The sequence below is a fragment of the Harpia harpyja genome, chromosome 4, assembly GCF_026419915.1.
Source record: "Harpia harpyja isolate bHarHar1 chromosome 4, bHarHar1 primary haplotype, whole genome shotgun sequence".
Classification (NCBI taxonomy): Eukaryota; Metazoa; Chordata; class Aves; order Accipitriformes; family Accipitridae; genus Harpia; species Harpia harpyja.
In genome coordinates this window covers 141,454-160,602 of record NC_068943.1, presented here as the reverse complement: position 1 = coordinate 160,602, position 19,149 = coordinate 141,454, and the positions used below count along the sequence as shown (strand labels likewise).

Below are 19,149 nucleotides of genomic sequence, written 5' to 3'. Positions count from 1 at the left end.
TTTGAAAGAAGGAATTATAGCATTTTGAATTATAACATTACCAAACCATCCACCTCACGGACAAAAGAATAAATTTATCGCCCTTCGGGAGAAACTTGTACAAAGACCCCTTGGGGCTGCCAGTTGCCAAAACCGTAGAGACAAGTGCAGAAAGGAACTTGGGACCATATTTAAAATATAAAACGATGTTTAGAATTTACTGGAGTTCCAGGATCCTTGTTAGATCCACCCAGAGTCAGGACCATCTAGGGAAATTTAGATTGGTTTAGACATACAGAGAAAAATCACACATCCTAAAGAGAAGGGTATGAAAGTTTAGACTTGCAACTCCTCTGACCCCAAAATCCAAAGACTTTCTCTAGTAGCTAAAGCTCTAAGATGGGGCATGTATTTGTAGAAAGTAGAATAATATTTTAAATGATCCTGGGTCCCCTCTTAATAATGGAAAAAAATTAGCTTGGAAGTGACTGTATTAAAGGACAGGTGAAAAGTTTAGGGTTAACTGTGTGGGTGAATAGTGATGATAGATGCTCCACTCACCTCTTCCTGAAGGACAAAAGCAAATAATGGACTTTAGACTTAATAACTCTATCCTCTCTCTGGAAGAAATCTCCCTTGTGGCCTCGGCGGTGGACCTGGGTAAATCGAAAAGATGATACCTGGCAATTGCCAAGTCTTAGAACTAAAATAAGACGGGTATTAAAATCTGTATTTTTACCCCAGTGAACAGCTCGTCAAGAGTCATCTTACTTTGACATCTTTCATTCCATAAACGAAGCGCCTGCTTCTGAACTTCCCATGGGTGTTGTGGAGTTTTATTCGGGATTTCGGTACCGCAGCTGCGGGCCGGGGCTGGAGGAGCCCCAGGTGCGGGCAGTGAGGCTGATGGCGACGGCCCCTCCCTGGGAAGGGGGGGCTGCCGGGGGAGGGGCCGCGGCGGGGCCGGTGGGAGCCCAGGCAGGAGCGGAGCGGAGCGGAGCAGAGCGGTGGCCGGGCTGCGGCTGCCCCTCGGGAGAAGGTGAGCGGGGCCGGGCGCCCCTCGGACCGCGACCGTCCCAGGCGGGGGTGGCCCGGGGGAGGTGGGGGCCGCCTGTGCCGAGGCCGGGGGGGGGCCGGGGCCCTGGGGGCTCGCGGGGGGCCGGGAGCACGTGGGCCGGGGGGGGCCCGGGCCTCGTGGCGGGGCTTGCGCGATCGCCCGGCGGGTCCCGGGGAAAGCCCCGAGGAGGACGGCGGGGTCCGTGCCGGACGCGCGGAGCGGCAGCGGGGCGGGGCCACGCCGTGCCGGAGCGGCGGCGGCGGGCGCTGCCCGGAGCCGGGCGGGGGGTGCCGCGCCGTGCCGGAGCGGCGGCGACGGGGACTGACCGGAGCCGGAGCCGGGCGGGGGGTGCCGCGCCGTGCCGGAGCCGGCGGCGGGGACTGTCCGGAGCCGGCGGCGGGAGCGCGCCGGAGCTGCCCGGAGCGGCGCTGGGGTCTCGGCGGGGACTGCGGCTGCGCCGGCGTGGGGGTGGGCGGAAACGGAAGCGGCGTCCCCTCGGAGCATGCCGGGAGCTGTAGTTTCCGCGGACTCGGCGGCCGGGCAGCCGCGTGGCTCTCGGGCGCGGCGTAGTCCTCGCTGCTGCCGCCGCCGCGGCCCCCGGAGTGCGACCAGGTCAGACTCAGGAGCGTTGCCGGTTTCGCGTGGTTTTCCGCGGGCTTCCCGCTGCGCCCGCTCCCCGACCAGCCCTCCCGGCCGCATGCGCCGTTCTGCGCGTGGGGCAGCCCGGCGTTGGCGCGCCGGCTCCGGCCCCTCCGGCGCATGCGCGGTCCCCGGGAGCAGCGTGGCGGCGCGCGGGTCTCGGCGGCAGCGGGCGAGCGCCGGGACCGCGGGTGAGGCGAGCGATCCCCTCCGGCGGGGGCGGGGGCGAGGGCGACGGCGAGGGGTGCCTCCTGCCCGCTGGCCGCCCGGGGCTGGCGGGACGGGAAGCTGCGAAGCGGCCGCCGCGGCAGGCTGCCGGTCCGCCGGAGGCGAGCCGGGCCAGGGCAGCGCCGGGGAGTTCCCCGAGAGAGAGCCGGTAGAAGGGAAGAGGGGACGGAGGCGGGCACCCCCCAGGCGCGGCCAGCGGGCGCCCGCCCGAGTCGCCAGAGCTCCCCCGGCCCCGCTCGGCCCGCGCGGCTGCCCCCAGCTCCAGCCCCTCCCCTGAAGCCTGCGCTGTAGCCGCAGGCAGCCCCCGAGCCCTGTCGCGAGGGCAGCAAGCTGGCCCTGCGGTGGTCTGGAGTCTCCCTTAACGGGGGTGCCGTTAGCAGCGGCGCGGGGAACGAGCGGCGTCTGCGGAAGCCCCTGCGGAAGGAGGGGCTCCGGCCAGGGTCGAGCTGCGGTACTAACGGTCACTGCTGCCTCTTTCCCTCTCCCAGAGGCCACGCTGTGGGTGCGGTTGTCCGTTCGTCCCCTGGGGATGCCGTTGACTGCAGCAGCCTCAGGCTTGCGTGGGCTGTCTCTGCCTGGCCTCCCTCTCCTCGCGGCGCGGGAGCGCAGAGGGACAGGCGGAGCGCTTACTGGCTGTGGGCGGGAGCTGCGGAAGCTGGAGAGGCCACAGAAAGGTAAAGAAGAAGCAGCGGAAGGCCGTCTGGCTGGCAGCTGCCTCCCGCTGCAGGCAAGAGAGAGCCTGCCTCTCCGGGTGTGGGAGCATCCCTCCTCGTAGTCCGCAGCAGGTCAGACCGCCAGGGTCTGTATGCACGACCAGCAGCGGGGTACGGCCACGTAGCGAGTGAGCGAGCGAGGCTACGTGTCTAGGAGGCCTCATCTCGTAAGAGCTGTGAGACGCTCGCGTGTTCCGTTACGTGGAGGACAGCCAAGCGACGGGAGTTCCAGAAGAGGAAGGGAGGAGAGAAGGAGAAAGAAGCGTCTGAGCTGGCAAGGTCTCCTGGCAGCTCCAAGAGCGAGAGCTCCGGTGAGTCCTAGGCCCTCGAGGCCCTGTCGCTCCTCTTGTGCGTCCCGGTCCCTCCCTCCCTCTCTCCTGGCCCCCTCGCTTTCCCATGCTGCTGTGACGTTTGGGGTTTTTTGGGTGGTGTTTGTGGTTTTTTTTGGTTTTTTTTTTTTTCTTCCCTGTACCTCTCCTCTTCTGTCTATTCTCTTGTCCTGCTCCCTCTTCTTCTTCCCCTTTCTCTCTCTTGTTCGACTGCCCCCCTTCCTTTTTCTCTCTGCGTTCTCGTCCTGCGCCCTCTCCCTCTTCCCCCCCTGCCGCCCCCCATCTTTGTCCTGCAGCCAGTCGCTGTTTTTTCCTTTTCCATCTCCTTGTCCTGATCTGCATCCACCTCTTTCCCCGCCTCCCAATTTCTCTGGCCTGTTCCCTGGCATTCTTTTCCTCTCTGCGCCTGTACGTGCCGCTCTGTGTCCCTGCCTTCCTCTCTCTCTTCTTTCTACTTTCTCTTTCTCTCTCTATCCCTTTGTCTTGCTCGCTGTTGCTGTTTATTTTTGTCATTCCCGTCCTCCTTCCTGTTCATCTCTTACTCTCTCTGACCCTTTGTGCTGCTTCCTGCCCCTTTTTTATTCACCCTCCCTCTCTCTGCAGGGCTCCTGATACTTCTCTTTCTAAATTCCCCAACCCCCTGTGCTTCTCACGGTCTCTCTCTTTCTCTCTCTCTCGTTGCCATTGTTCTTGTCTGTCGCTCTGTCTTGCTTCCTGTCCCGTCGTTTCTCGCTGTATCCCTTTGTCCCGCTCCCTGCTCGTATTTGTATTCCTCTCTGTCCTGAGGACCGTCCCAGTTTTTTATCTCCGTCCTGCCGCTGTCCTGATTTGTCCTTCTCTGCCATGTTCCCTGTCCCTCTTTCTGTCTCTTTTCCTCTGTCCCTGCTGCTTATTTCTCCATCTGTCCAGACCCCTGTCCCTTCCCCCCCGCCCCGCCTTGCTGTCCCTCTGCCTTGCTTTCTTTCGCTACCTTTTCTGTCTGTCTCTCTCTGCCCCGTTCCCTCTCCCATCCTTTCTAACTGTGTCCCCCTGTCCAGCTAGCTGTCTCTTCTTTCTTTGTTCTGCTCCTCAGTATTTTTTTTCTTTTTCCCTATCTCTCTCCCACTGCCCATCGCAGTTGGTTTTCTCCGCTGCTGGCCTGCTCTTTGTGCCTTTTGTCTCTCCCTGTCCTTCTGTCGTGCTCCCTGTGTCTATTTAATCCCTTCATCTCTGTCCTGCAGCCCGTCGCTGTTTTTTTTTTTTTCTCTTCCGTCCCTTTGTCCTGCTCCCCGTCCTTGTGTCTCTTTCCCTTGGTTCTGCCTCCCGTCCCTTTTTCCTTTCTTGCTCCATCTCTCTGTCCTGCTCCCTATCCCTCTCGCGCTCTCTCTGTTTCTGTGTCCGTCTCCTTGCCTTTCCCCACGTTCTCTGTCTTGTTCCCTCTTTGGTTTTCTTGTTTTCCGGGTGGCTGGGCCCGGCTACCCGCGGGGGTGCTTCGGCTCGGGGGTTTGGGGTGGGGGCCTGGCCGTGCCGGCCGTGGCGGGGAAATAAAGCCTGAAACGGCGATCGTGAAGCGATGCCCTGCCTGTGCTGGGGCTGCCCTGCAGAGGCGTGGGGCCGGGCCCTCCGCCGGTCCCGAGCACTCCCCAAAACTGCGCGTGGGGCCCCGGGGGTGCAGGGCTGGGGGGTGGCTACGCTCGGCGTCGCCCGTGGGCGCTGCAGGGTCAGAAATGGAGAACAAGTTTTCTGTTCCTGGGGCTTGACAACAGGCTCGCCTGGCTGATTTTGGGGCTCGGAAACAGACCGAGCTGCTGCGCGGCTTTGGGCCCAGAAACAGAGGTCCGGCCCTGCGTTTTTGGGCCTTGAGAACAGGCTCGGCAGCCGGGTTTTTTGGCTCCCAAATGGGCCCCGAGTCAGCCGGCGTGGGGGCCAAAAGCGGGAGCCGGCTTGGCTGGTTTGGCAGGCGGGTGGGAGGGTGTGGGGAGCTGCGGGGGGAAGCAGGGGGTGGGCAGGGCGCGTGGACCCTCCCCGGAGATGGGGGTCTGGTTGTGTCGGACGCCGAAGTTCGGGAGGCCGGCACGCAGCCGGCCGAACTCAACATCTGCGATGGTCTGTGGGGGGGAAAGGCGCTTTTCAGACCCCACGTGCCCTCTTTGAGTGCAGCTCTTCTTTCTGCGCTGCTCAGAATAGTTGTTCAGTAATTAATCGCCCAAACTAACGCATATTTATACGGCGTGTAACTCTGATGTTTAATCCTAATGCTCCGGTTTTGACAGCAGTTGATATACAACCTTATGGAAAGCCCAGGCCGTTGCACATAGCTGGAGCTTGTAAGGAGAAGCAGCTGAAATCAGCCGGAGCTTCAGTGCGGAGCTGGGGCTTCAGTGAGCCAGAACCGTAGCAAGCGGGAGCTGGAACGAGGCGGGGTGTCCGCTGTCTGGAGCGTGCGTTAGCCAGAGGCAAAAGTACCTGCGGCTGTAACGAGCAGGAGCCATGATGAGCTGGAGCGTCTTTTCGCTGGAGCATCCGTCGGCCGGACCGCGCTCCCGGCACGGCTGAAGAGCGGCCGGGCGCAGGCAGGGCTGTCCGCAGCGAGCGGCTCCGAGCAGCGGGGAGGTGAGTTGTTCTTCTGCCAGCGGGGAGCCCGGCCTCTTCCCTCGGGGATGCGATCCACGCCACGCTCCTCTCTCTGCGTGGAGGGTCTCGCCCGGTCCGTTCCCGCGGGCGGAAGCGAGGTGGGGGTCCCCCGGCTCTCCTGGGGCAGCCCCCCCCGCCAGGGGGCGCGGGCGAGGTGTCGTCGTCCCCTCGGTACCGGGCAAAGGGGAGAGAAACCGGCCGGTGGGAGCTCCTGGGGTGCAGAGCCCTTCCGGCAGAATCCTCCCCTGTCTTTTCACCGTTGGCTGGGTGTGACAAGCAGGTTCATTCCTTTGTCTCCTCTTTTCCCAGCGTCACCTTCCGCGTCACACGAAGAAAATCCTGCGTGGTTAATTCCGCTTGCCGCTCAGGTAATCGCACGTATCGGGCTGGGGGAGCGGAGAGAAACACTTGCGAGTTCGAGGGCACTACAGATGCTCCACGTTAAACCCACAGAAAAGGCAAATTTGCTGCTAGTGCAGAAGAGCTGATGGAAAAATTGCTGTAACAGATCGTGCCCGGTTCCTGAACTGGTCCCTTGGTATGTTTGTGTTTCAGGTGAAAGAACGAAAATTCATGTCTGGTAAATTCAGAGCTGCCTGTTAGCTTCTTTAGGGTCGAGTGTTTCTCTTCTCTCTGTTCATACTGATTTTATGGGCAAGTTGGAGATAGCCTTTTATTTTTTTATGTATAACTGAATTTTTAGGAATATGTGGTGTCCCTGTAGTTCACTTTTGAGCACCTAGATGCCAGTAGAGATGTAATGGGTGAAACATGATGGAAACTGGTACTTAAACTTGATTTTTATTTGTATTTTATTTTTTTTTTCTTCCCCATTAAGAGTGGTGATGGCGTGTTGTCCTGTGGCACAATCCCCATTCCGTTCAGCGGAGTCTTCAGTCTAGGCCTTTTAAGTAAAAAAGTTTGTCCTTCCAAAAAAGGACTAGTCGTTCATCGGACCGAGGCGTAGACTTGGAGAGTCGCTTAAGTACGTGATCGGAATTAAAGCCAACTTTCAGTTAATGTTGCTGCTGTTGGTCTTTGCTTTCATTGCTTTCTCCACCACTCTGTCATGGTTGGGAGCTGTGAATCGTAATTGTTTTCAGTCTCTAGGACATTCCACCCCCCCCCCACCGCCCCCCCCCCCCCCCCAAAAAAGGAGAGGCAGCGTCTAAAAGTGAATTAGTTTCCTCACAAATGCGTGAGTAAATAAAATCTGAGTTATGATGATTAAAACCATAAAAATGACACCAGTCCTGCAGATCTGGACTATTTCTGAACAGGCATTCATCACACGCAAAAGTCGTCAGGGTACGGGTCACCTGCGCTTCATGCTCTGATGAGACAAAATGCTGAGGCAGGGATGAGCTCTGAAAGAAAAAAAAAAAAAAAAAAAGGATACAGGGTCACGGTTTTGTTTTGTTGTTGTTTGTTTTTAAAGAGTGCATTATTGACTGGTGCTAGCCTGCAGAGCTCTTCTGCTGCCTGACCTCTCCTTCTCTTTCATGGCTGTAATTGTCATTTGGATAATCGTAGAAGAGCAATTAAGTTACTTGCCTCTGTGAATGTGCTGGTAATACCAGGAAGGCAAATGCTTGAACCAGTAGTGAATAACTTGGCTACAAGTAGAATTTCTGAAGGAAGAACAGCAGCAGCAACAGGAAGCAAATAGCAAGTGACCAAAAATTTGCGTGTGTCAAACGCATCAAAGCTTTATTGCCAAATGTTGTTTGGCAATATGTTCCAAATGGCTTTTTTTTGGTAAACGTAAACTTTCAGGAAGTTCAGGGTTGTGCGTGGCAAAACGCGTCCCTCTGCGTACGCATCCTGCTACGTAAATAGCATGGGTCAATGGCAAGTCCAGCGGCAGGGCTGTTGTTCCCTACTCTCGACGTTGCCGTAGTAGCGTTGCGGTATTGAGACCTTAACGGACGGGCTGAGGAATGGAAGGAGAATGCCCGTTTTCTGTAAGGGCTCAGAATGCCGACCCTTTTCTCTGCCTGCCGCTCCCCTGCGCGTGAGATGAAGCTGTTTTATTTTTCTCCCTTGTTCCTGGTCTAAATATTTCTGGAGCTGTTGCTGCTGTGGGTTTGCAACTTGTGTTACTGCGTTTTTGTAGCATTCTAGCGATGGGTCGTTTCTACTGTGGCGAAGCATCGAGATACGGTTTTCGGTTTAAAGCGTCAGAAACTACATTCACCGAAACCGGTAACTGGCGGCGTAGGTGAAACCGATCTGGCGCGTGCAGCTGTGCTCGCAGGGATGCTCGGTGGCTCCTCATCAAAACGGCAGGGGATGTGTGTGTGGACATCCGTAGGGTTGCGCTCTGGGTCCGAGAGCGTTAACGTATTTTTGCTGTTGGAAGATGGAATGGAGCGTGTGCCTGTTAAATCTCAGGGCAGTCAAAAGCTAGGAGGGACCCTGAGCGGGTTTGGTGGCACAACTGCGGTTTTAAAAGATCTTGACCGTTTGGAGCAACGGCCTGGAAAAAATCATTCCTTTTTTGCAACGAGGCAGTTCACAAGGACAGATGTGTTGCTGTGCTCTTTAGCAAAAATACTCGGCTTGGGACATATAGGGTGATGAAGTCTTGGCTATACTAAGGCTTGAGAAAATGTATGTAGGTCTCTATGTCTGTCACCTGCGTGTATCTAGGAAAGGGAGTTCTAGTGAAACTAAAGTTACCAATGAGTCAAAAAAAAAAAAAAAAAAAAAGGCACAGTTGTCTGAAAAATGCAAAAGCTTTAGTGGCCTGTGTCAACAGCTGTACCGAAGATGATGCAAAAATACTTTTTGCTCTGCTCAGTCGTACTGTCTTCACAAACCTTCACAAAAAAAGGCAGCTTTGGATTCCTACCCAGTTTTATGCTAAAGTTTTGTTTTGTTTTGTTTTTTTGTTTGTTGGTTTTTTTTTTTCCCCCTCTCTCAGGTGGATGTCAGCTGCCACCATTTCACCGTGGTTGCCCTTTCTTCTGCCGTGAAAGTACAAGACAGATGGAAAGATTCCGTAGTGGTCTGCAAGTACAAGGTACGCCTACGATGTGTGTCTGCGTTTTTCCAAAGGTACTTGTAGTATGGACTTTAAAGTTAACATTAAGAATGTGCCAACTCTCCTTCCACATTTTTTCTGTGAAATATTTTAATACGAATACTAAAACTAAGGTCTGTTCTGGAGCACGTTACGCCTACGCCAGGTTGACTTCCCTCTGTCTATTTCCTCTTCCTGAAAGCACGTAATCTTCTGTTTCCGTGCGCTTACTAGTAAATGATACCGTGAAAATAATTTTGTACTAAAAGAGGGGAGAAACTGTTCGTAAGAGTTCAGCTGCTCAGAAGAAACGGGCTTTGTTTTCACGATAAAAGCTTTATGCTTCTGCAGTCAGTGAGTTTTTTTAAATATCTTATAGGAGTACTCGACAACCATACTGAGATAACTAGCACCTGTACTAAAAGCAATCAAGGTCAAAGAAGAGACGCGGACAAAACAGGACAAACTGGCGGCGCTTCCGTGTGTTTTCCAGGTTTTCCCAGGAAGCATCAGCAGCCTTGTAACTAGTGACAGTGAGTCCTGAGGTGGTTTTGGTGAGTTACTGCTTCAATAATGTATTTTTATTGGATGTATATAAACATGGGCACACCCTTTTAGTGTAAAGTGAATTATTGAGATTTATTCTTTATTTTTCATTTTGCTTTTTGAAGTTTTCCACTTCACTTTCAGCTTTATTCACCAAACGAGCAAGATGCAAAGCAGCAGCAGCAGCGCAAGGGCTGTAGCTGTTGCGGTGGATCCGTAAGCGTAGATTCTGATTGCGTACGACCTCGTCCCGCAGCCTCCCAGGGTTATCTCCCTGCAGCAGTGCTGTAAGGAAGGGAGGAGACGTTTTCCAACACCGGCGAGAGTGTTTACTTGTATGCTAAGAAGGTGTTCAAAATGGTATCGATTAGCCTAAATGCTGATTTTAAGCGTTCAAATCGCTCTTAACTTTTAAAGGAGGTGGTGTATTTCGAGCTGACCTGTTTACCTGGAATCCTCCTTTAGCTCAGCGACTCTTCTTGTGCACCCCCAGCCTCCGCTGGCAGGGCGGTATGAGAAGCTGGAAGGTCCTTGACTTAGTATAAACACTGCTTAGCAACAACTAAAGCGTCGGTGTGTTGTCAACATTGTTCTCATCCTAAATCCAAAATGGCCCTGTACCAGCTACTCAGAAGAAAATTAACTTTATTCCAGCCGAAACCAGGACAACCCCAAACCCCCTGATTCTGGGTCTGCAACGGGAAAAAACCGAACGAATTTGGGACTCCTGGGAAAGCCAAATCCGCCTGGATTTGCGCAGCTGGAAAGCAAAAAAACCCACCCCGTTTTCATGCACAAAACCACAACCAAAAGATCTCCCCTTTTTATGTTGTGGAAAAGCACTGAAACACACCCCAAACTGAGTATTTTGAAAAAGCAGAAAACTCCCCAGTTTGGGGAAGATTGGGGATGAAGCACAGGCAGTTTGAGGGGCATTGCTGGGGGTCCTCCCGGTGTGGATTCTCTGTTGCGGGTTATCCCAGGTGAGTTACCTGCTGTGGATCATCCCGGGTGGACTCCCTGGGGTAGGTCATCCCCACCCGTGTCCCCCCGTGCACCTTTGTACCCTCCCCTACCCTCCCGCCGTGTGTGTTTCTCCCCCATATGCCCCCCTGTTGCTCCGGCCCGCCCCCTTCACCCACGCGAGTTGTTTCCCCCCGCATCCCCTGCTCTCCTATCTCCTGCCCCCCCCCCCCCCTCCGTATTCCACACCCCACCCCCCCCCATCATCCGTCAGGCTTCAGACCCCTGGCATGCTGCCTGCACCCCATTCTCTGTCATTTTTTTTCTTCTTTTCCTTACAAGTTGTTGTTGTTGTTGTTTCTTTTTAATGATTCAACTGTTTTTGTTTCAAGCCACGAGTTTTCCCACTTCCGCCCTTCCGATTGTCTCCCCGTCCCACTGGGGGCGGGGGAGCGAGTGAGCGGTCGCGTGGGGCTTCGTTGCCGGCTGGCGTTAAACCACGACACGAGGTGAGTTGGAAGCCCTGCCTGGCTAATGCTGGAGGCTCTCTGTGTTCCTCCTGCCGTCTTGACGGGCCGTCCTTGTTCTTCATTGCCGCTTTATAGCGAGCGCCTCTTGCTCCGTAAGCAGCAGTACTCGGGCCGTGCAGGTACTGCGCGTTGCAGGCAGCAAAGGGCAATTGTGACGCTTGCTGGCGGGAGCGGCAAGGAGTGCGGAGCCACGCTCCTGTAGGGAGCAAAGGTGGAACCTCGAGGGCTCTACGGTCATCTGCTGAGGACATCTAATATCCCGACGCGCCTCTTTTGCTTTCCCTGCTTCCCGTCTAATTACTTTGCACGCCGGAGGGCAGGGCGGTAAGTAACACCGTGCAGCGTCTCTTCGATAAGAGACAAGCCCCGCCCAAGAAGCCTTGCGTGCGTGCAGGATTAGGAGAGCAGAGTTGTGATAGCACAGAGGTGAGGAAAGGTGCGCCTACCCCAACAGAGCCCCAGGATCGCCAGGGTATCGCTCACTTGCAGGTCGGCCGCTCGCATCTGGTCCGCTGGGACGCGCCGTTTCCTGCTGAACAGAGCTGCCCCTCTGGCACGAAGCAGCTTTGGGTCTCTCGTGGCCTGCCTTCAGGCTGTCACCTGAACCAGGCGTTATTTTTTTTTTTTTTAAATCTCTCGCCAGCATCTGTTGACTGGCTGCTGTCCCTCCCACAACCCTGATGCCACGTGCAGACAGATAGAGCAGTCCCTAGGGCTTGGTCCAGGGCAACCCCCCCTGCCGTTTGCAGGTTCCCTGTGCTGCTTCTCCTCTCTAGAGAATGGGGTGGGGGGGCAGGGACAGAAGCGACCGCCCACATTGTCTGTTGTTTGCGCTTGACTGCTGTAAAGGCTCCAGCCACTCGGGTGCTTTTTGGAACGGAGGCAATGAAGAGGACTGCCCGGGCTGCGAGTGGGGAAAGGGCAGGGAAACGTAAGCCCTGTGCCCCCAGTAAGTAGCTGCCACCTGTGGCTGGTCTCTACTGGGCTGAGCTGTCAGTGGTGTCTCATGCAGCTGATGCTCAGCGAAGGTGGGAACCGGCGTTCGGGAGGCGCGCATGCGCGGTGGCGCGTGTGGCTGGGCCCCCGCTGTTGCCTGGTAAGGGAGAGGCTGTACGGCAGCTGGGGAGGCGGGCATGCGCGCTGCTCCTTTTACGGCGCTCGCCGCTGTTGCCCAGCAACCGTAGCGCGACACGACGCCTCGGCAACGGCGCATGCGCGGTAGCGCAGTTTACGGCCCGCGTGCTGTTGCCTAGCAACGAGATGCTGTACGGCAGCGCGGAGGCGCGCATGCGCGCTGTGACTTTTACGGCGCTCGCCGCTGTTGCCTAGCAACCGTAGCGCGACACGACGCCTCGGCAACCGCGCATGCGCGGTGGGGCGGTTTACGGCGCTCGTGCTGTTGCCTAGCAACGAGGATGCTGTAAGGCAGGTCGGAAACCGCGCATGCGCGGCGCGCCTTTTACGGCGCTCGCCGCTGTTGCCTAGCAACCGTAGCGCGACACGACGCCTCGGCAACCGCGCATGCGCGGTGGCGCGGTTTACGGCGCCCGTGCTGTTGCCTAGCAACCAAGACGCTGTACGGCAGCTCGGAGGCGCGCATGCGCGCTGCTCCTTTTACGGCGCTCGCCGCTGTTGCCTAGCAACCGTAGCGCGACACGACGCCTCGGCAACCGCGCATGCGCGGTAGCGCAGTTTACGGCCCGCGTGCTGTTGCCTAGCAACGAGATGCTGTACGGCAGCGCGGAGGCGCGCATGCGCGCTGCTCCTTTTACGGCGCTCGCCGCTGTTGCCTAGCAACCGTAGCGCGACACGACGCCTCGGCAACCGCGCATGCGCGGTGGCGCGGTTTACGGCGCTCGTGCTGTTGCCTAGCAACGAGGATGCTGTAAGGCAGCTCGGAGGCGCGCATGCGCGGTGCGCCTTTTACGGCGCTCGCCGCTGTTGCCTAGCAACCGTAGCGCGACACGACGCCTCGGCAACCGCGCATGCGCGGTGGCGGGGTTTACGGCGCTCGCGCTGTTGCCTAGCAACGAGATGCTGTACGGCAGCGCGGAGGCGCGCATGCGCGCTGCTCCTTTTACGGCCCTCGCCGCTGTTGCCTAGCAACCGTAGCGCGACACGACGCCTCGGCAACCGCGCATGCGCGATGGCGGGGTTTACGGCGCTCGTGCTGTTGCCTAGCAACCGAGACGCTGTACGGCAGAGCGGAAACCGCGCATGCGCGGCGCGCCTTTTACGGCCCTCACCGCTGTTGCCTAGCAACCGTAGCGCGACACGACGCCTCGGCAACCGCGCATGCGCGGTGGCGCGGTTTACGGCACTCCTGCTGTTGCCTAGCAACCAGAAGGCGGTCCTGGCGTTCGGGAGCCGCGCATGCGCGGTTGCGCGTTTTGCAGCCGCTCTCTTCCGCCACCTCGTGACCAACGTTCGGTACTGCAGCTCGGAGGCTGCGAGTGCGCGGGGCTGCCCCCGTCCCGCACGTGCCGTCCGACGGTACCGGCAATGCGGCGCCGGCGGGAGGTGCCGCCGCGCTCCTCGCTTCCTCCCGGTAAGGAAACGCCGCCGGAAAGGAAAGCTTGCATGGGCTGTCTCTGCCTGGCCTCCCTCTCCGCGCGGCGTGGCGCGGCGCGGCATGGCGTGGGAGCACAAAGGGACAGGCAGGGCACTTACCGGCTGTGGGCAGGAGCTGCTGCGGCTGAAGCTGGAGAGGCCAGAGAAAGGTAGAGAAGAAGAAATGGAAGGCCGGCCGGCCGCCCGGCCGGCAGCTGCCTCCCGCTGCAGGCAAGAGAGCGCCTGCCTCTCCGCGTGTGGAAGGATCCCTCTTCGTAGTCCACAGCAGGTCAGACCGCCAGGGTGCACCGCAGGGTCCGTACGCAGCACCGACGGTACGGTGCGGTACGGCCGCGTGGCGTGCGGGCGAGCGAGGCTCCGTGCCCAGGAAGCCTCGTCTTGCAAGACCTGTGAGACGCGTGTTCTCCTAGGGGGAGGACGGCCGTGCAGCCGGAGTTACGGAAGAGGAGGGGAGCGGGAGAGGAGCCGAAAGAAGCGTCTGAACTGGCAAAGTCTGCTGGCAGCGCCAAGAAAGAGAGCTGTGGTGAGCCCCGGGCCCTCGGGGCCCTGTCTCTCTCTCCCCTCTTCTGCGTTCTGGTCCCTCCCTGCCCCTCTCTTTCCCACACCGCTGCTTTTTTTTTTTTTTCCTTTCCTCCCTTGTACCTCTGATACTGAAAAGCCGGTCCAAGAAACTCTCTAAGGCTCGTTTTGGCGTTTTAGAAAGCAGGCATTCTTCATTGCAGCGCTGGATGCACGGGGGATAGTTCCACCTAGCGTGCGTGCCACACCTTTAGCACAAACAGGTCATATAGACTAACTAATTGCATATGAATCAGATTAGTATACGTATACATAAAAATGATGGCAACTGATTATCATAGCACTGCCTACATCCGATCACGCGCAATGAAGGATCCATTTGAGACGAAGGGCTGCTTTTGCGACCACCGACCCATTTGAAGTTCTTGCTGGCTGTCCTTGAAGTCTTTATTCTTGTCCTTGGTTCTCTGATCTTGAAGCTTAACGCAGTTTCAATCGCATGCGGTCAGTTTCAGCATTGTTCTCATCTAGTCATAAGAGCAAAGAACTGCAAAACTTAGGAGTACCTACCTCTGCTAGTTAATTGCTTGGCTATACTTTTGTCTATTGTTTCAATCATCGCGTTAGTGTAAGATTTCTAATAATTATTTACTAAATCTCACTTTTACAGTCACCTAGCAGCAAACCAGTTTCCACGGCTGGTACAAAATATTAAAACCATCCAAAACTATTTAGACGTGCCATACAGAATGTACGGAAATATGCTATCAGAGGTGTCCCAGGGGCAGGGGGAGCGTCGGGGGGGGCCCCGAGCCCCGGAGCGGACTCGCTGGCAGGACTCGTTAGGCGCGCGACTGACCGAACGGCCGCCGGCCGGCCGGCCCCGTTGCCCTCCGGGCTGCGTTTGCGCTCCCTTTGCACGGGGCGAGGGGCCGTGAGGGAGCCCAGGGGAGGAGGAGGTGAGGCGCTGGGGGGGGTCGGGCCATGCCCCCCCCGTTCCTGCTGGGCTCCAGCTGTTGCAAATATTCTGGTAAAGAAATCAAAATTTAATCACGTAGAAGAGTTAGGTTTGATTAAGAAGTAAAATTGTGAAGCGTAACGTATAGGATTGTTACGTTTGAAACGTAGCCATAGAAACTTTAGGAACTGCGTTACGTGTGACTATCGGAACCTTAATATTGTTAAGGTTGGAAATAGCTAACCCTAGAAACCTCAGCAGGAAGTTACAGGTTTTTCTATGTTCCGTTTCAAGAAACGAAGGAAACCGTCGTGGACGCCAGTTTGCTGCTTGGAAACCCCCTTACCCTTCCCATCTTGATTTGAGTATCGAAGATTCCAGTCAGTAGAGCTAAGTGTAACTGACCAATGATTGTTTTTAAATAAGAATATTGATAAGGTTATATAATCAAAGGACCAATCCTTAGAAAGGTTAAATTTAAGAACGAGCATAGTATGCCTTTTTATGGAAAGAGCTTATGTAACAATGACCTGACAGAAAAAGTCTGTAAAAACTGACGGATTTCGATACTAAGTGGGACACGCCTTTGGAGGAGCGATCCCCCGTGTCCCCAGCGCTGCGATAAACTAAGTGCCCGCTTCTTAACTTCACGTTGGTGTTAAGGAGTTCTATTCCGGATTTCGGTAACGGTTTTGGCGACCCAGACGGGACCTTGCGAGTGAGACTGGACGAGATCGAGCGTCGATCAAACTCCGGCCGGCGCCGAGGTATTCTCGGGGAGAACCATCGCCCTCGACTCACAAAGCTCCTCGCGGCGTTCCCTGGAAAAAAGGTAAGGCGCTGCTGCTTTGGAATTTGTTTGGAAAGCCTGCCCGTGAGGCGCGGCGAAAGCTTCGCAGGGTTGGGGCTTGGAGGGTACCCGTTTGCAGTGGAAGCCTAGGCGTCTGCCCCTAAGTCGTAAGCGAAAGCTATTGCTGGGTTGGACTTTGTGTATTATTTGGGACAACTGTCATTTGCGTTTGTTTGGGATTTGGGATTTGAATGTATATAAGTATAATGGCACTAGCAAAATTGTTTAAGAATAAGAGTGCAGGAAATAGAACTGCTGATGAAAAGATACCAAAAACATCACCGTTGGGATGTTTGTTGGCACACTGGGGTGAATTGCAGGAAAAATGGGAAACAAACAGAACTTTGAGTTATAATACTATATTGCAATTACTGTTGTTTTGTAGGAGAGAGAGTAAATGGAATGAAGTGCCATATGTCGATTTGTTCTTTTTAAGTGAACGCAGCTGACGGGGACCGGAGGGGAGTCTCCCAGCAGAAGCTCTGGTTACAGCTAAACTGGGAGAACAGAAAATTGAATATGAATTGACGCTAGAGTCACCTTTTCAGTTTTAAATACCTTAGAGGGAGAGTTAAGTTTTGAAGAAATTGGTGGTGTTGGTGCAACAAGTGAACGAGAAACTAGACCCTTCTTTAAATCTTTAACAATGAAATTAGGAAAGCAATGGGTCACTCAGCAGTTTTTGTATGTGCCAAATTCTCCTAAACTCCTGTTAAGGGGAGATCTACTGGAGAACTTAGAGGCAGAAATTAAATTAAAAAATGGAGAGATTAAAATTTTAATTCCAGAAACTAAACGTATCGAAGCAGTGGCTTTGTTGTTACAGGATGGTTACCGAAAGCAGAAGATCATACCAGTCAAAGTATAATGCTGTAATTCCAATCGTCTGGACTGGGAAGTTCCCGGTAAATCCAAAAAGCAGAACCTGTGAGACTGGATTTAAAGCCAGGATCGAATCCGCTAAGAATTAAGCCATACCCCCTAAAACTGGAAAGCCGGAAAGGGTTAGTATTGATAATACGAAAAGTTTTAAGATATAAATTGTTAACAGAATGTGAATCCAAATATAACACCCCGACCTTGCCTGTTAAAAGGCTAATGAAAAAGATTATAGATTAGTTCAACACCTCAGAGCAATAAATCAAATAGTACAAGATATTCATCCGGTAGTAGCAAATCCTTATACTTTGTTAACAACCCTAACAGAGAAACGAGAATGGTTCACAGTGTTAGACTGAAAAGATGCCTTTTTCTGCATTCCCTTGGATCCCAACAGTCAAGAGCTTTTTGCTTTTGAATGGGAAAATCCTGAGACTGGGAGAAAAAGACAATATACACGGACAGTCTTGCCTCAAGGCTTTAAGAATAGTCTTACCATCTTTGGAAATCCATTGGCACGAGAATTAGAGCTTTGGAAGAAAGAAAATAATCAAGAAATCTTGTTGAAATGTATGGATGATCTGTTAATTGTAGCTGAGATGGAAGAACAATGCACAAAGTTAACTATTAACTTTTTGAACTCTTTGGGAATCAGTGGATAGCGAGTGTCAAAAGAAAAAACCCAAATAACCCAGAAAGAAGAAACTTATTTGAGTTTTAAAATCCTAAAAGGACAGAGACAATTAGGAACTGAGAGCAAAGAGGCAATTTGTCGTCTCCCCGAACCTAAGACTAACAAATTAATGAAGAGCATTTCCGGGAACGGTTGCGTGGTGTCACCTGTCGATTATCAGTTGTGGCTTGCGGGTCCGACCTTTATAGGAGCAGCTCAAAACCTCAAACAATGGATTGGACTGATGCCGAGAAAGCTACTTTCAAGGAATTGAAACAGGCTGTAACAGGGGTGCCAGCCCTAGGCCTGCCGGATCTCACAAAGACATTTGAACTTTTCACTCGCGAAAGAAGAGGTATAGCTCTGGGCATCCCGGCCCAATATTTAGGGCCAAGTGGGCGAGCTGTGGCCTGCTTCTCGAAGCGATTAGATCACGTGAGTCTGGGATGCTCTGGTCGTCTGAGAGCCGTCGCTGCAACTGTGCTACTGATCCAGGAAGCTCCTAAGTTCACCTGAGGACAAAGGATCACTGTACGTTTCCCATACGATAACTGTTGCGCTAAAACAGAAAGTGGGGCATTGGTTATCCCCTAGCAGAATGCCGAAATACCGAGTGGTGTTGCTGGAACAAGATGATGTTTACTTAAAAACTACTACCACCGTTAACCCTGTTGCGTTTTCAACAACTGATCAAGTTAAAGGAGAACTGGAACGTGACTGCTTGCAGACAATCGAAAGAGTTTACCCCAGCTGACTGGATCTCTGAGATGTGCCGCTAGAAGCAGCAGACTGGGAACTGTATACCGACGGAAGCGGTTTCATCTGTGAAGGAAAACGTTTATCCAGATAGACAATAACAACCGAGGAGGTAATTGCGTTGCGAACTTTGCCTTCGATGACATCTGCCCAAAAGGCTGAATTGATAGCTCTTATTCGAGCTCTGGAACTAAGTCAAGGAAAGCGAGTCAACATTTGGACAGACTCAAAGTACGCTTTTGGAGTAGTACGTGCGCATGGAGCGATATGGAGAGAGAGAGGACTGTTATCTGCACAAGGAACCACCATTCAGCATGCAGAACAAATACCGAAATTGTTAGAAACCGTTCAAAAACCAACAGCAGTCACGATAACGCGCTGTAAAGCGCACCAGTTAGGTAAGACTGTTCCTAACGCAGGTAACCGACTGGCTGATAAAGCTGCTAAAGAGGCTGCAGAAAAAGGCATCCTAGCGCTAGTTCCAGAGAAAAGTATAAAATTGCCTAAAGAAACTCCAAATTATAATGAAAAAGATGGAAGAATTAATTGTTAGATTGCAGGCTAACAAAATGAAACAGGACAGGCTGTAACACCGACAGGTCAAATAATAGTCCCGCCCACAATAATAAGAGAAATTGCCCGAGCTGAACATAACAAAGTATATCGGGGAACAGAAAGTAAAATACGACAAAGATTGTTTAAACAATTATAAGCGGATGTGAAATTTATATATAAAATGATCCCCAAATCAGTAATAAGATTATCTTTGGAATTATTAAATAAGGAAATTTTTTAGGGGAATACTAGCAAATTGATTTTATAGAATTGCCTTGAAAAGAAGGATCTACCCTAGTTTTAGTGGATATCTTTACTGGGTGGCCCGAGGCTTTCCCTTGTCACACCGACAAAGCAAGAGAAGTAGTTAAAGTCTTGCTCAGAGAGATAATACCAAACTATGGGGTGCCTGTAAGAATGTCATCTGACAATGGCCCTCATTTCATAGCAAAGATGATGAGACAAGTCGAGCAAAGTATTATCTATAGATTGAGACTATCACACCCCATATAGACCACAAGCAAGGGGGCGGGGGGGGGGGGGTTGGGGAGAAAGAATGAACTATACCCTCAAGCAACGGTTGAGTAAAATTTGTCAGGAAACCTCACTCACATGGGTTAAAGCCTTACCCATGGCTCTATTAAGAATCAGAGTATAGCCAGAAGAGAAAGAAAATTTAAGTCATTATGCAATGTTATATGAAAGACCGTATCAAGAGTCCTATGTTCTGAGTATCTGGAGTGGCTTTGGAGATATGTTTTTAAAA

The 19,149-nt window shown here is 53.5% G+C and overlaps 1 long non-coding RNA gene across 2 annotated transcripts; it reads left to right on the top strand.

Moving 5' to 3' along the window:
- The first annotated feature begins 1,766 nt into the window (after window positions 1–1,766).
- On the top strand, window positions 1,767–8,743 carry LOC128141304 (uncharacterized). 2 transcript variants are annotated; one of them, XR_008234950.1, is made up of 4 exons: window positions 1,767–1,866; window positions 2,392–2,927; window positions 6,397–6,469; window positions 8,485–8,743. It is a non-coding gene; the product is annotated as an uncharacterized LOC128141304 (long non-coding RNA). The 2 variants fall into 2 exon arrangements; XR_008234949.1 differs by lacking the exon at window positions 1,767–1,866 and having other exon boundaries at window positions 2,265–2,927.
- The last annotated feature ends 10,406 nt before the right edge of the window (window positions 8,744–19,149 follow it).